We start from the raw sequence: 16,453 nt of genomic DNA, 5'->3' as shown, positions 1-16,453 counted from the left end.
GTCCTTCCACAACATTTCGATTGGATTAAGGTCAGGACTTTGACTTGGCCATTCCAAAACATTAACTTCATTCTTCTTTAACTGTTCTTTGGTAGAACGACTTGTGTGTTTAGGGTTGTTGTCTTGCTGCATGACCCACCTTCTCTTGAGATTCAGTTCATGGACAGATGTCCTGACATTTTCCTTTAGAATTCTCTAATATAATTCAGAATTCATTGTTCCATCAATAAAAGGAAGCCGTCCTGGTCCAGATGCAGCAAAACATGCCCAAATCATAATACTACCACCACCATGTTTCACAGATGGGATACGGTTCTTATGCTGGAATGCAGTATTTTCTTTTCTCCAAACATAATACTTTTCATTTTAAACCAAAAAATTCTATTTTGGTCTCATCTGTCCACAAAACATTCTTCAAATAGCCTTCTGGTTTGTCCACGTGATCTTTAGCAAACTGCAGACGAGCAGTTTGTTTTTTGGAGTGCAGTGGCTTTCTCCTTCCAACCCTGCCATGCACACCATTGTTGTTCAGTGTTCTCCTGATGGTGGACTCATGAACATGAACATTAGCCAATGTGAGAGAGGCCTTCAGTTGCTTAGAAGTTACCCTGGGGTCCTTTGTGACCTCGCTGACTATTACACGCCTTGCTCTTGGAGTGATCTTTGTTGGTCGACCACCCCTGGGGAGGGTAACAATGGTCTTGAATTTCTTCCATTTGTGCACAATCTGTCTGAGTGTGGATTGGTGGAGTCCAAACTCTTTAAAGGTGGTTTTGTAACCTTTTCCAGCCTGACGAGCATCAACATCTCATTTTCTGAGGTCCTCAGAAATCTCATTTGTTCATGCCATGATGCACTTCCACAAACATGTGTTGTGAAGAGCAGACTTTGATAGATCCCTGTTCTTTAAATAACACAGGGTGCCCACTCACACCTGATTGGCATCCCATTGATTGAAAACACCTGACTAATTTCACCTTCAAACTAACTGTTAATCCTAGAGGTTCACATACTTTTGCCACTCACAAATATGTAATATTCGATCATTTTCCTTAATAAATAAATGACCAAGTATAATATTTTTGTCTCATTTGTTTAACTGGTTCCTCTTTATCTACTTTTAGGACTTGAGTGAAAATCTGATGATGTTTTAGGCCTCATTTCTAAGACTTTACATGGATTTGAGGGTGAAAATATGCGCACGCCAAAAAACAGGAAAATGTGTACCCAAAAAAAAAGAAAATCACGCTTAAAAACTTGATGTACGCACCTTTTTAATCAATTCACCCTTTATAAATCACAATCACCTTGTAAATATACAAACGTGAATGCATTTCAAATGCAGTCCTGAAACATCCGTCTATGAAGTTTGCTAGTCAGCCTCACGCGTATTCCGTAACGATGCTGCAGAACGTCATTGGCCAGTAGAGCGGACTCCCACCTGACACATCTGGCTGCACTCCGCAACTGAGAGCGCAAGGGCATAAGCGGCATTATAGCGCCTCTCCTCTGCATCCTGGGGGTCCAAGAAAAGCAAAAGGAACCAGTAGCCACTATTTACTGGCACATGTGATGACTTGATTGCTGTTACAGTGGATAATGCAGGCCATATGAAACAGTGAGGGTTCAGCCAGTTACAGTGCCATACCAGCAGGCCGGCCGCTATGCTCAGTAATGTCACGCCTGTCAAAGTTACTTTGCCTCAAAATAAGTTAATCACAAGATGAGCCACGTCATTAGGACATGACGTTTGCCAGCCACATCTTGGCATTACAGATAACTTGTGCATTAATGCAATATCACTACTTACATTTAACAAAAGCAGCGTCATTCTCACTTGGTGCCCTTATTGCAATATGAGTGCAGTAAATTACATTAGAAAAACAGGACCTTGCTGTGAATGACCCTTTTATATTACGCTTTATGGATGTGCACCCACAGTATATGAAAACTGGATGTAAGGCCTCACCGGTAAGCTAATGGTTTCCAGCACTGCAGGTACGATGGAGTGAAGCTTGGCTGAAATATTCCTGTGCAGTCAGCCAGTTTCCCAAGAAGTGACAACAGGTAGCCGATATAAACTGGCAAATAACCAAAAACGTTCTTTAGTTCAAATACACAATGTTAAAAAGTAATGTAAAATACAGCCTGTACATCATATTCATCCCTTTTGAGCTTTAATATGTTTCTCACGTCATCTTAGATTCTAATAACGGCTCAGTGATATGAATTATCATACATGTGAATCGTCATTTAGCTGTTTTGGGTGCATCTCCCTGCTTGATCAAGGGGGTCGCCATTTCCCAGTTTCCTTGAAACGTTGAATACAGGAGGGTCAGAGTTGCCATAAATAAATGCACGTTTCCCCGTCAAGTTTTTGTTTTTTAAACACTGGGAAGTTGCATGATCGGACTTTATAAATGAGGCCCCTGATCGCCAGATTTATATTCATGTCATGTTAAGAAAGAAAAAAATTCAAGAGCAGGCGAGTTATGTTTTAAAATGTATAAAAAAACACTCCACTTTAGAACAAAATTTTATGTGGGAAACTAATATCTACCGTAAATGTGAACAAACACTTTGACTCAGAAAAATCCTGAAGTCCATCCATCCATCCATCCATCCATCCTCTTCCGCTTATCCGAGGTCGGGTCGCGGGGGTAGCAGCTTAAGCAGAGAGGCCCAGACTTCCCTTTCCCAGGCCACTTCTTCCAGCTGTTGCGGGAGAATCCCAAGGCGTTCCTAGGCCAGCCGGGACACATAGTCCCTCCAGCGTGTCCTGGGTCTTCCCCAGGGCCTCCTCCTGGTTGGACGTGCCCGGAACACCTCACCAGGGAGGCGTCCAGGAGGCATCCTGATCAGATGCCTGAGCCACCTCATCTGACTCCTCTCGATGCGGAGGAGCAGCGGCTCTACTCTGAGCCCCTCCTGGATGACTGAGCTTCTCACCCTATCTTTAAGGGAAAGCCCAGACACCCTGCGGAGGAAACTCATTTCAGCCGCTTGTATTCGATCTCGCTCTTTCGGTCACTACCCATAGCTCATGACCATAGGTGAGGGTAGGAGCGTAGATCGACTGGTAAATTGAGAGCTTTGCCTTACGGCTCAGCTCTTTTTTCACCACAACAGACCGATGCAGAGCCCGCATCACTGCTGATGCCGCACCGATCCACCTGTCAATCTCACGCTCCATTCTTCCCTCACTCATGAACAAGACCCCGAGATACTTGAACTCCTCCACTTGGGGCAGGATCTCTCCCCCAACCCTGAGAGGGCACTCCACCCTTTTCCGGCTGAGGACCATGGTCTTGGATTTGGAGGTGCTGATTCTCATCCCAGCCGCTTCACACTCAGCAGCGAACCGATCCAAAGAGAGCTGAAGATCACGGCCTGATGAAGCAAACAGGACAACATCATCTGCAAAAAGCAGTGACCCAATCCTGAGTCCACCAAACCGACCCTTCAACACCCTGGTTGCGCTTAGAAATTCTGTCCATAAAAGTTATGAACAGAATCGGTGACAAAGGGCAGCCCTGGCGGAGTCCAACTCTCACTGGAAACGGGCTCGACTTACTGCCGGCAATGCGGACCAAGCTCTGACACCGGTTGTACAGAGACCAACAGCTCTTATCAGGGGTCCGTACCCCATACTCCCGAGCACCCCACAGGATTCCCCGAGGGACACGGTCGAACGCCTTTTCCAAGTCCACAAAACACATGTAGACGGGTCGGGCAAACTCCCATGCACCCTCCAGGACTCTGCTAAGGGTGAAGAGCTGGTCCACTGTTCCGCGACCAGGACGAAAACCACACTGTTCCTCCTGAATCCGAGGTTCGACTATCCGACGGACCCTCCTTTCCAGAACCCCCGAATAGACTTTTCCAGGGAGGCTGAGGAGTGTGATCCCCCTATAGTTGGAACACACCCTCCGGTCCCCCTTTTTAAAGAGGTTATTCTTTAAAATGGTTACTTGCATCATCTGACCACTTCCCTTGTTTCCCATCTCTCTTAGAGCAGAGGAAGCTGAAAGGTACTCCACAGAGTTGTTAAGACTCTTGGCTCTGTTCTCCTCACTGTGAATTTGATTTTGCACATTTGGTTTTACAGATCTGTTGTCATCTTCCATACATCTTCCTGGTATTTTAACTAGTTGCCCATCACCTGACTTTGATTCTGTTCTTTTCTAAGAAGTGATTCCATCCCCCAGTCTGATAATGTCCTACTCTGCCTGTAGGCACTGCTTCAGTACCCTTGGTAGAACATAACAAGAAGACATACATTTTAATAACATCAGCATACACTTATGAGCTGACAGCACCAATTCACCATCAAATAAAAAGTCCTGTACTTCTAATAAACATTTTCCTCTGATTCTCTGAGCTCACCCAGTCCATGTTATTTGTTAGAACTGCCAAAATAAAAAGCCCCAGCTGTTTGCTGGCACAGGCTCCTTCCAATTATTCATAATACTCAGATGTGGCTACTTATGTTACCCATTTTATGAATAAAGCTTTGCTGACTGGCGAGGTGCCATCAGAGCTGCAGTGATGGCTGCACTAACAGTCCTTCAGTGCTCAACAGCTATAGCATACTCTAATATGGCTTTCTCTGCTGTTGCCGTCTCCTGTTGTGTCTCTCTCTGTCTTTTTTCATTTCCCAGATTGAAACCAGCAACTGATCTGTTGTTGTCATTCACAGAGACGAGGCTCCATAAAGAGCTGATGATCACCCCAGCAGCCAGCTAGTCAGGCGTCATAATCTGAAATCCATGTTCTTCTGAGGCACTGGTCAAGCGGCTAATCTGTCATTGTTATGATCTGCCCAACTCGCCCAAATCTCCCATTGAACACTAGGCCCAAAGGCTTTTATGGGGCCTAAAAACAAACGTATCTAGACTCCAAACTCAAGCAGCAGGATTTCCGGCCTACTCACCAAAAAAGGAGCCAAGTTGGTAAACCTCAAGAGGGAAAGGGGAACTGTAGAAACCCCTGCCTCGCACTAACTAACAAGAAAAGGATTCTTCATATTTAAGGAGTTCTCAACAAAAGTTCAAAAAGCAAGAACAAAAACACGAAGGTAATAAAAACAAATCAATAATTGTATGCCTTAAAGGCAAAATTAAAAGCAAACAAAGCCAGTCCATGTTTTGCTAATCTTAATCTTTTAAGCAAAAGCAAAATTTATAATCCAAAGATCAAAAAGAGAAAGGCACTTAAATATAAAAAAGAAATCTAAATCTAAGGAGAGCCAAAGAAAGGAGAACTCTTAACTGATCCCGTATGGGTGATTGCACCCTGTGGCATCCACTTCGCTGCTGGATCTCACACTCCAGCCCTGTAATTTTAATAAAGGATTACTTGTATGTATTCCATTTTTGTAAATTTCCAGTTTTTTTATGAATGTACAGGAGAAATGTATAACCAAAAGCTATAATATATTATGTGTTTTCACATATTCAGTTTTTATATACAGCGTATTCAGTTTATTTGATGCACAGAGCTGAGTGCCACTACAGATCAGATAACTGATCTGCTGATTGGCTAATTGGCACTTCATTTGCATGAGTGGGCTGAGCCATGTAGTTACATTTTTAAGAATAATTTTCCGAAATGGCTGAAGTTTGTCAGGGGCTCCAACCTACAGAGCTAAGTCTTTAAATAGATCTCTTAAAATAAATACAATGAACAGTAGAGAATATATTATGATAAGCACTCACTTGGCTATGCCTGTTGCATTTCTTTTTCTTTCAGGATCTGCAAATAAAAAAAGTGAAAGGTAATTTACACACACAACAGGAAAGAAGGTAAGAAACACTATTGTTTTGTCAGTACATCAGGTGTGTCACTGAGATATTGTCTGTTTTACCTTCTTTTCTCTTCAGTATGGAAATAACTTTTAACTTTTTTCTTATGAGAAATGCATGACTCAGCATGGTTTGTCATACTAGGGTCATATGCTCACCCTATTCACCCCTTTGTTCCCTTTATTACGTAGACCTTAACAAAATGACTCAAATCCCATACTCTTACCACTCTTTCAAGTACTGTAGTCCAGCACTGTCCCATCCATAACTCCAGGCAAACAGAGTAAAAGAACACATGTACTCATGTATTATAGATAATGAGATTTAATAGAAATGGTGCCATATAAAAGCAAAGAGAGTGTGGCATTACTGACCATACAACCTGATAGTGCTATATGTGTAGTTTCGGGTGCCATGTAAACTTGCATACATTTGATTCCTTCTGGTGAGCTCATTTCTAGTCAGTTGTCTTCAGATCATCATCTGCATAGGGCCAAGCAGCCTGTCTGAATGTGGTCACCAAGAGAGGGGTCTTCTCCAAATGGAGAAATGGCAGAGTGACAGACAGAGAGGCAAAGAGACCAAACAAATGCCAGTTGTGGACCAGTGGGGCATTGTGGTATAATTTGACTGCCCACATTCATCAAACAATCCATATTGCATCCGACTTCAAGCCAGTATTTATGTATGTGGTTCAATACCTCTGATTGCTTGTGTATGTGATTCAGTATATGCACCTGCATTTCAGTAGATCTGTACTCAAACAAGTACTATATTGAATTGCTCCTTCTGTCTTTACAAAGAAAGCCAAATGTTTATTCCTGCATTTGCATACCGTATATACTCATGTATAAGTTGAGTCTTGAAACACGAAAAATCGATCATAAAATCAGACCCTGACTTATACACCCGACTTTTACACATCTTCTTGTCTCCTTCAGTCTCGTATCAGTTTCTTAGGCGCATCGAATTTTGTTGTAGCAGCGCAGTTACCAATTTCTTTTGCTACTTCAACGATGTTTAATTTAAAACCAGCTTCATATTTTCTCCTGATCAAACGCTCCATCGTAGATAAGGGATTCTCTTACGATAAAGGTGTATGAGGGTGTGAGATACAAATTACTAAAATCAGTGCAAATGTCACTTCAGAATAGTTTGGATATTACCGTGAGGTCATGTAGGCAGAGAGAGAGGTTAGGAACAAACCCTGATACAGTACATTGCCGCACCCACATAGAAAAAAAAGGCTGTGTGCTCTGTTGTTACTCTCTCAGGTGGGTGTTAGAATATCATAATCCCTTGTACCAATAGCGTGAGTTTTCTGCATTCGAGTTTTCGCAAGCGACAATATAAAATACCAGAAATTCTACTGTAAAATCAAGTTATCAGTAATCAGTATATACAGTACATTATTCAGTCCACTGTGTTAGTGAAAATGTGAGCAGCCTGCCTTCCAGGGCTGTGCTCTTCTCTCATGGTTTGCTCCATTCACGATGTGCCGTTTCGCATGTTCTCCTTTTCCTATGACATAATGGAGCTGGCTGTGTACTTCATATTCCAGCTTGTGTGAAAACACATTGTTTTCAGGCGAGTTATATGGTTTTTTTTAATGTAATGGGGATAACTGGAGTGCCACCATTTTAAAGATCACACATAATGAAGCAATGCACATAATTTTACGTGTGCCATTTTTTTCTGCTGAAGAGAGACAGAAGTTTACATTTAGGCAGATATGCCCCGTAATGTTGATAGCAGCAGCAGGAGATGATTTGTTGAGGTATAAAGGATTTGCAAATACGGTCACCATTGAGCCAAAGAAGGTAAGTACCAATTTACACTTAGTGTACCGATGTTCTGCACCATTGCTTTTGGTGGAAATAAAGAGGTCTTTCACGTTTAAAAAAAAAAATCTACGATGGTTTCTGAATTGAATTTCAGAGCAACAAATGCACAGAACTTTTACAGTTTAGCTGTTTAGGAAAATTTAAGGAAGGACAAGAGGGTGACACACAAGCTGATGAGACAATTAAACATTCCAGTGGCGATTCCAGTGCTAAGCAGTTAGGTGGGCACAAAAATCTCCAGCCACTGCAGCCCTCCAGGCCTAAACTTGAGGACCATTTAAATGATGACTCTGTGCCTCAGCTTCAATGTTTTAATAAGGTGTGATTTCTCTTGTATATAGCACTCACACTGGAATCAGGGGGTCTCCTTGGTACAACTTAACAAGAACACTTCTTTCCGTTGAACTAGACACTTTGGGGTCGGCTGACCAACACGCAAGCACTTTTCAATCAGGGCTTCAACACTCCTGCTAAGAGGGAAGTGTCAAAGTAAATTGCATGCCAAACTAGAGAATGAGTTCAAATAGGAAAAGAGTGAAAACCCACCAGGCAAACTGGAGCCTCGTGGCAAAGCCTTTAGTTGGCTCATGGCGGCTTGCCCAGTCATAAGTTATCATTGAGAGTTAATCATTTAAAGAAGTTAGCAAGTCAGGCTGTGGCACGATACATTCTGTGACAGCAAAAGTCACAAATGGTCCTAATTACCTACATCAGTTTACTACTAGCAGAGCTTAGAAATCTCACAGATGAGATCTGAACAGCATAGACTCCTAATACAGCTCAACTAAATCATGTTAGTTACTTCCCCGTTATTGGTATGCACTTAAAAATGCACAGCATATTCATAAATATTTACAAAGAGATATTTTTACATAATATTGAATTTTTTTGTCTAATGCTGTAACTTGGGAAGTCATTGACTGGCACTGGAAATGGAAGCATGCCATAGTCACCATTACAGTGTAACACAAGCTCTCCTTTGGGAGTACTCCCCGCTTGATCAGCAAATGACTTGACATGAGAATACAAGCGAAACTGTTACCCAACACGTCTTGTTTGACAAGTTAGGAGAAATCAATCTGCACGTAGCTTTTACTCTAGTAACTGGAAGCTTGAAAATGGTTGGATCAGGAAGTTTGCAGCATCACAGAATAATATTTATGTGGGATTGAGAGTAAGCAGGCTCTCTAAACATATTGGCAACTACTGCATGTCGACCACCTAGGTGGTAAGACTTGATAATGACATCCCACTCACAGATCAAAAACACCAACAGTCATAGCTACCCATCAGTTGAGGGTCGGAACAGAAAAAAGAATGAAAACTCTCATTAGAAACAACTTGACTGACATGGGGCTCTTTATAGTGCATTAGCAAAATGCAGGAGCTCGCCGACTACGCCATCAGGTCAGACGATAGCACTAGAGGTCATTTTTAAGTCTTCCTCAGTGATGCCGTGTACTTTCATGTGTTCCCTTTTATTTTTCTTCACTTTTTTAGAGATAGTGTCACTGCCCACATACTTTCCAAACTCTCATTTCATCACAATTCACTGATAAGCTGTACCAGGTTGTTTCTGATAACAGATTTCTATCATCCTCATCTAATTTAACTATTTAGCTGCTGTAGTACATTAATAACAACGTGATAAAGGAGACTTGATTCAAAGACAAGCCTGGTCACGGTCTGTGTGAAGTTTTCACATTCTCTCTCTCTCTGTATTAATTTTCCTTTTTGCATATAGAAGACACACATCTGTGACTTTGAATGGACCAAATATGAGTAAGAATGTGTGTGTGTGTGTGTGTGTAGGCAAATCATCAGTCCCACTTCTATACTTAATAATTGATATGAGGTTCTCTGGTCAGTTCCCTCTGGGTTTAGTTCCTGCCTTTCTACTTGATGCTACTGGAATAGGCTCTGCTCCCCTGCAACCAAATTAAATGGTTTTAATAATAAATGGATAAATGAACGTTACTGGAGATATAAGAATTAGAGCTGCAGTCTCACAGATTCTGAGTTCTTGAGTTGCAATCTTGGCACAGTCACTGTCCTACCTGAAGTTAGCATGTTCTCATTACGTCTACATGTGTATCCTTAAGGCTCCCTAGTTTTCTTCATCCATTAAAATGACTTTGACTGGCAAAATTAAACTGGTGAATAAGTATGGATGTATGAGTAAGTATGCTCTGTGACGGACTGACACATTCTTCACAGTAAGTTCCTACCTTGGGCCCAACATGACGTGGGTAGGACAGCAACCCCCACACCTCCCCCAATCCACATAAGCAACCCTAATACTGTAATAACTGGTAATACTGTAATAACTGGTAATACTGTGATAATTGGTTTCTTTGAATAAATGAATGAATGAATTGGAGTGACATGATGGTTGATTGTCTCACAAAGACTGGGCTGGTAAACTTCCTCCTACATACTTAGCATAGTAAGTGACAGTTTAATTAGCAGCTCTCTGGGTTTTTGTGTATGAATCCACCCTGTGATGTTCTGGTGTCCCATCCAAGCTTGGTTTGAGGGTAACGGCCCCTCTTTATCGAAGTCTGAGCTGACATCTTCTGGTTTCTGTTGTTCCTGAAGCCGCCTCTGTTCAACCTGAGCTGTTGCATTGGTGTAAATCATACAAATACAATATGTAGCTAATGATTTTTCTTATTATACCGCAAGATTATGGCATTTCAACCAGAGCGTGAAAACTCCACAGTAACTAAGGGACAAATTACTGCTCAGTGAGCACTGAAATCTACTAAGGAAAATGCAATAATTCAGCAATGGAGAACATTAGTACTTAGGATATACAGTACTTATCTTAAATAGACAAATCAAATTATACACAGATGCACACTAAGCAGAAAAAATCCAAGCTACCTCGTATTGTATAAACATCAAGTGGAGCATCCGCTTCTTGTAACATATGCATACCGAGATATTGTGTATGAAAGACCACTGCAGCTCCACTCTAATCCTTATCTCCTGCTGAACAGCAGCTCCTTGTAAACTCTCAGCTTCCTCACGTCAAACCCCTGCACACTCTTACTGACTGATGGGCATCCTCTTGGTAGCTCTGCTGTGGGTTCATCAAAATAACAGGCTTGTCCTCGTATAGATAGAACTTCCTTCAATAAACTTTGCCACAGTCTCCACATTTCTTTTTTATGAGACAATCAGCTTTATCTGGTTTAATTGTTGAACATTTCACTTTTTATGGCACATGTCTGTTTTGTCTACCCACTTGGCTGGACGAAGGTGTCCTTTTCACTAAAATAATACTCTTTTGGTCTAATGGACCCATTTCTAACCTGCCTTTCTTAAGTAAAATTCTAGAGAAGGCAGTCATTTTGCAGCTATATGACCACCTCAATAAACCTGCTATTCTTGATAAGTTTCAGTCAGGCTTCAGAACAAATCATAGCACAGAAACTGCACTCGTTAAAGTAGTAAATGACTTGCGATTAAATGCAGACAGAGGCGATTTATCTGTTCTCATCCTCCTAGATATGAGTGCCAAATTTGACACCACTGATCACAGTATTCTTAGAAATCACCTTAGTCAGTGGGTGGGCCTCTCTGGCAGTGTCTTAAATTGGTTTGAATCCTACCTGGCAGGGAGAAAATTCTTTGTTAGTTGTGGTAATCAAATCTCAAAGACACATGATATTCTATATGGTGTTCCACAAGGCTCTATCCTGGGTCCGCTGCTCTTTTCGATTTACATGCTTCCGTTGGGTCAGATTATCTCGGGGCACAACGTGAGCTACCACAGCTATGCTGATGACACACAGCTGTATTTATCAATAGCACCTGATGACCCCAATTCTATTGTTTCCCTAACACAATGTCTGACTGGTATTTCTGAATGGATGAATAGTAATTTTCTCAAGCTAAATAAAAAGAAAACAGAAATTTTAGTGATTGGCAATAATGGATATAATGAGGTTATTAGAAATAAACGTGATGCATTAGGATCAAAAGTCAAGACAGAGGTAAAGAATTTAGGGGTAACCGTTGACTGTAATCTGAATTTTAAATCGCATATTAATCAGACCACTAGGACAGCATTTTTTCACTTAAGAAACATAACTAAATTTATATCACTGAAAGATGCTGAGAAAATAGTTCACGCGTTTGTTTTCAGTCAGCTAGATTACTGTAACGCACTTCTCTCAGGACTACCCAAAAAAGACATAAATCAATTATAACTCGTGCAGAATGCAGCTGCTAGAATCCTAACTAGGAAAAGAAAATCTGAGCACATCAACCCTGTTTTGATGTCACTACACTGGTTGCCTGTGTCATTCAGGATTGACTTTAAAATACTGCTTATGGTATATAAAGCCTTAAATCTTATATATCAGAATGCCTGACACCTTATATTCCAAATCGTAACCTTAGATCTTCAAATGAGTGTCTCCTTACAATTCCAAAAGCAAAACTTAAAAGAAGTGGTGAGGCGGCCTTCTGCTGTTATGCACCTAAAATTTGGAACAGCCTGCCAATAGGAATTCGCCAGGATGACACAGTAGAGCACTTTAAAAAACTGCTGAAAACACATTACTTTAACATGGCCTTCACATAACTTCACTTTAACTTAATCCTGATACTCTGTATGTTCAGTTCATCATAATAACTATTCATGGTGGCTCTAAAATCTGAACTGACCCCTACTCTCTCTTCTGTTTTTTTTCCCAGTTTTCTGTGGTGGCGACCTGCTCCACCACCACCTAATCAAAACACCGTGATGTTCCTACAATGATGGATTAAAACCAAGAAGTCTACATGACTATCATCATCAAGTCCTTCCATGAGAACCCTAACTACAAAGAGGACTGTTTCATTTATGTGAGGTAGAATGTCCCAGTGGGGACTGGGTGGTCTCATGGTCTGGACCCCCTGCAGATTTTATCTCCAGCTGTCTGGAGTTTTTTTTTTGTTTTGTTTTTTCTGTCCTCACTGGCCATTGGACCTTACTTCTATTCTTGTTAATGAGTTTTGTCTTATTTTTCTTATTTATTTATTTTGTCTTTTTTCTCTTTCTTCATCATATAAAGCACTTTGAGCTACATAATTTGTATGAAATTGTGCTTTATAAATAAATGTTGTTGTTGTTGTCTGATTGACTAATGAAAAGTACATTGAGTCGAATCAGGAGATGTGGAATCAATAATCACAGGGTGCTGTTAATGGATGCCCTAGCAGCAAAGGGAGATAACAAGATGCAGATTCTCACTGTGTCAGTGATGTTTACATTTTAATTCTTTTTTTGAAAAACAACCTAACTTTTGCTCAGCACATCATTAAACATATTCTAAAACAATCAAAATGCATTCTATTTATTTCAAAACTTATTTTTTGCTGATAAAAGCAAGTGTGTCAGAGTCATGATGGATACATGTCACTGGTTCCATATGTTTACCTGTAAGCCTTACAGCAAACAGATTAAGACCCTCACAGGCCCCAAGGTTTCAAAGCTCAAAAGGCCCCTCCTCATTTAACCTCCACACCCCCAGCAGGCACACACAAGCTCATGCTCAGTCGGGACGCCTGGAGAATGAAAGGACCGGGAGAGGAGCCGTACCTCCCCTGGAACATGACAAGGCAGCCACCGTGGTGGATGTTGGGGCCACGGGAACACGGCTTGGAAGCTCAACCTTGTGGGGACCTGTGGCCACCGCCAGGGAGTGCCTGGCTGGATCAGAAGCCATGGCATGCAGCACTTCCACCACACCAGGAAGGTCATCAGGGAGCACCTGGAGCACATCCGTGTGCATTATGAAAGGGGCCGCCTCACTCCATTCAGGGAGCCGGAGTCGGGAGGAAGAGGATGGAGCTTGCGAGTGGAGGAGTAGAGGCGGCAGAAGACTTGGGAAAAGAGAAAGGAAGGACTGAGCCTTGTGAGTTTGAGCATTGTGTATTGTGCCGAAGAAGAAAATAAAAACGTCAACTTGTGTAAGTGGGCCTCTTGTGTCTGTCTGTGCCGGGTTAAGCGCTGGTATAGCGCCATCTACTGTCACAAAGGACACTCTTAAAAATGAATGTCCCAAAGTGGATCTTCACAGGGGTGCTGTAGGGGAACCATTTTTGGCTCCCAAACGAACCATCCACATGAAGGTTCCAGAAAGAACATTTAATTATTTAGATTCGTAACACACTCCATACATCCATAGATGATAACAGATTTGTCAAACATCAATGGGTTCCTGATTTTAACAGGACTCTTGCTGCATACAGTTCAGGTTTTTCTGATCTGTTAATACCCTGCTAGGAAGCCTACCACCCATTAAAGATTCTGTTTTATGCACGTATTAGGAATCTTTCAAATCCCAAAGAAGCCTTTCCCAGGATGAAATCATTCTGCAAGGGACCATAACACACAGTAAAATATTATTAAGAAACCAGTGCTTTTAAGAGTGTAGTCACAAATGATGAACATCACGTATGTAAAAATAAATCAGGTACAGGGCTGAAGTAGGTAAAAGTCCATCCATTATCCAACCCGCTATATTCTAACTACAGGGTCACGGGAGCCAATCCCAGCCAACACAGGGCACAAGGCAGGAAACAAACCCCGGGCAGGGTGCCAGCACACCACAGTAGGTAAAAGTCCAAAATTTTATATTAGGTCAGCTTCACCTTCCCTGTTTGTTCATTTGTGTATTGCAATGAATGTAACAAATGTAATTCATGAGCGCAACATCACCTCTCCGAATAATCAACTCTCTTCTAATGCCATAGTTAATGAATGTCAATTCAATATTTTTAAAAGGCAGATGTGTCAAAAAATGATATGCAACTGAAAGTTTTGGGACCAAAATAAAAAGAAATAAAAGACCACAGAGGAATCCTTCAGTCATGGTTGCCGTTGTTGGGTGCGTCTCGTCGTCTGCTCCTTTCTCGTTGGTGACCCTGTAGTGGAGATATCAGCCCTCTCCTATCTTTAAGGTCACTCTCATTAGTCTCAACTGCAGTATTTACAGATTGTTCAAAGTTCTTGTTCAAATCATTATGTTGGAAATATTTTTCAGGAAAAACAGCATCTTTTGCTTCTTTCTTTTAAAATTTTTCATTTTGCTGCATTACTGGGCTCTCATTTTGAATGACCATCCTTTGTGCACTTTTCCTTTTTCTGCCACACGGTAACACAGTCCATGTACAGTTTCATAAACGTGACCCATTAGATGTGTGCTCTGATTGCGCCTTTTCTGCGTCAACCAGCCAGGGCTCATATTTTTCTTTTGAAAACTTTCTACTGGGGTTTGATTGGACAAGTTTATGACTGTGAGGATCGAAGTAGAATTGGGTTGTGTGCTGGATGGCAGAGTGCTGTGAATGCCAGTCCTGTCAGTGAAAACTCAAACTTTTCCGGTGATTAGGCATTTTTTTCCTTACATATGTGAAGGACTGCAGTGGGCTGGCACCCTGCCCGGGGTTTGTTTCCTGCCTTGTGCCCTGTGTTGGCTGGGATTGGCTCCAGCAGACCCCCGTGACCCTGTAGTTAGGATATAGCAGGTTGGATAATGGATATGTGAAGGATAACTTTGTAAGGAGGGCCACAGGGTGCACACACAAGTCACGCTGATGGCAGATAAAGTGCTTGTTCTCCCAAAAGTGGGACTATACACTGCCACACACGTGCACATGGAAGGCAGCTAAAGGGCTCAAATGAGGGTAAGTCCACACCAGACCAGGGGGTGGCAGAGTGCACTAACTCCTTCTCTCTTTCCTCTGCTGGCACTGATGACGTCACTTCTAGGTCTGATAACATTACTTCAGGGCCCGGACCCGATCACCTCATTTCTCATTTCACCTCACTTCCTCTGTCTAATCATAAAACCGCCATTTTGTTTCCTGCAAGTGAGTTCTGTTTTGAACTCAATGCCAATGATTGCTCATATTTTTGCAATTTTAAACCAACCTATATTATATGGGGCGGCTGCCCCAAACCTTTTTTGCAGTGTTTTGTCTCCTCGTTTGACAACACTTACTGAGAAAATTATTCTGAACACCTGTACACCCGCTTACCCATGCAATTATCTAACCAGCCAATCACGTGGCAGCACCATAATGCATTAAATTATGCAGACAGAGGTCAGGAACTTCAGTTAATGTTCACATCAAACACCTAAACTGGGGAAAAAAATAGGATCTTGTTGATTGTTGTTGCCAGACAGGCAGGTTTGAGTATTTCTGCAACTGCTGATCTCCAGTGAGGCCATTCTCCTCTGATCTCTCTCATTAACAAGGCATTTCTGTCTGCAGAACTGTCACTCTCTGGATGTTTTTTGGTTTTTGCCCCATTCTAAGTAAACTCTAGAGTAGGCGTCTCCAACTCCAGTCCTGGAGAGCTGCTGTGGCTGCAAGTTTTCATTCCAGCTCTTTTCTTAATTGGTGACCAGTTTTTCCTGCTAATTAACTCTTTCCCTTTATTTTATTTAACTTTTCTTAAATGGCACCTAAACATAAATTTAATGTGAAGTGAGCCAACAGATGACCAACTAAGTTTGGGCCTCAAACTCCAACCTTCATTCAGTTTCTTGATTTGAAGCCAATTCTCGTTGCTAATTAAACCCGTTATTTAATTCCATGGTGCCCATTCCGCCATGGCAAATGTTTCCAAAACTGTTGATTTTCTTCTTTAAAAATTTTTTGTGGTCCTGAGCAGATCAGCATTACTGAGGCCTTCACCTTTCTTTATTTTCAGTTATTGTGTGATGGACACAGGTTTTGTTTATGTGTTGGTACATTTTGTGTCTTAATATTGTTTGATTGCTAATTAAGGGGCCTGAGTCT

The sequence above is a fragment of the Polypterus senegalus genome, chromosome 15 (assembly GCF_016835505.1).
Source record: "Polypterus senegalus isolate Bchr_013 chromosome 15, ASM1683550v1, whole genome shotgun sequence".
Taxonomy (NCBI): Eukaryota; Metazoa; Chordata; class Cladistia; order Polypteriformes; family Polypteridae; genus Polypterus; species Polypterus senegalus.
Note: the sequence above shows the minus strand (reverse complement) of the source record.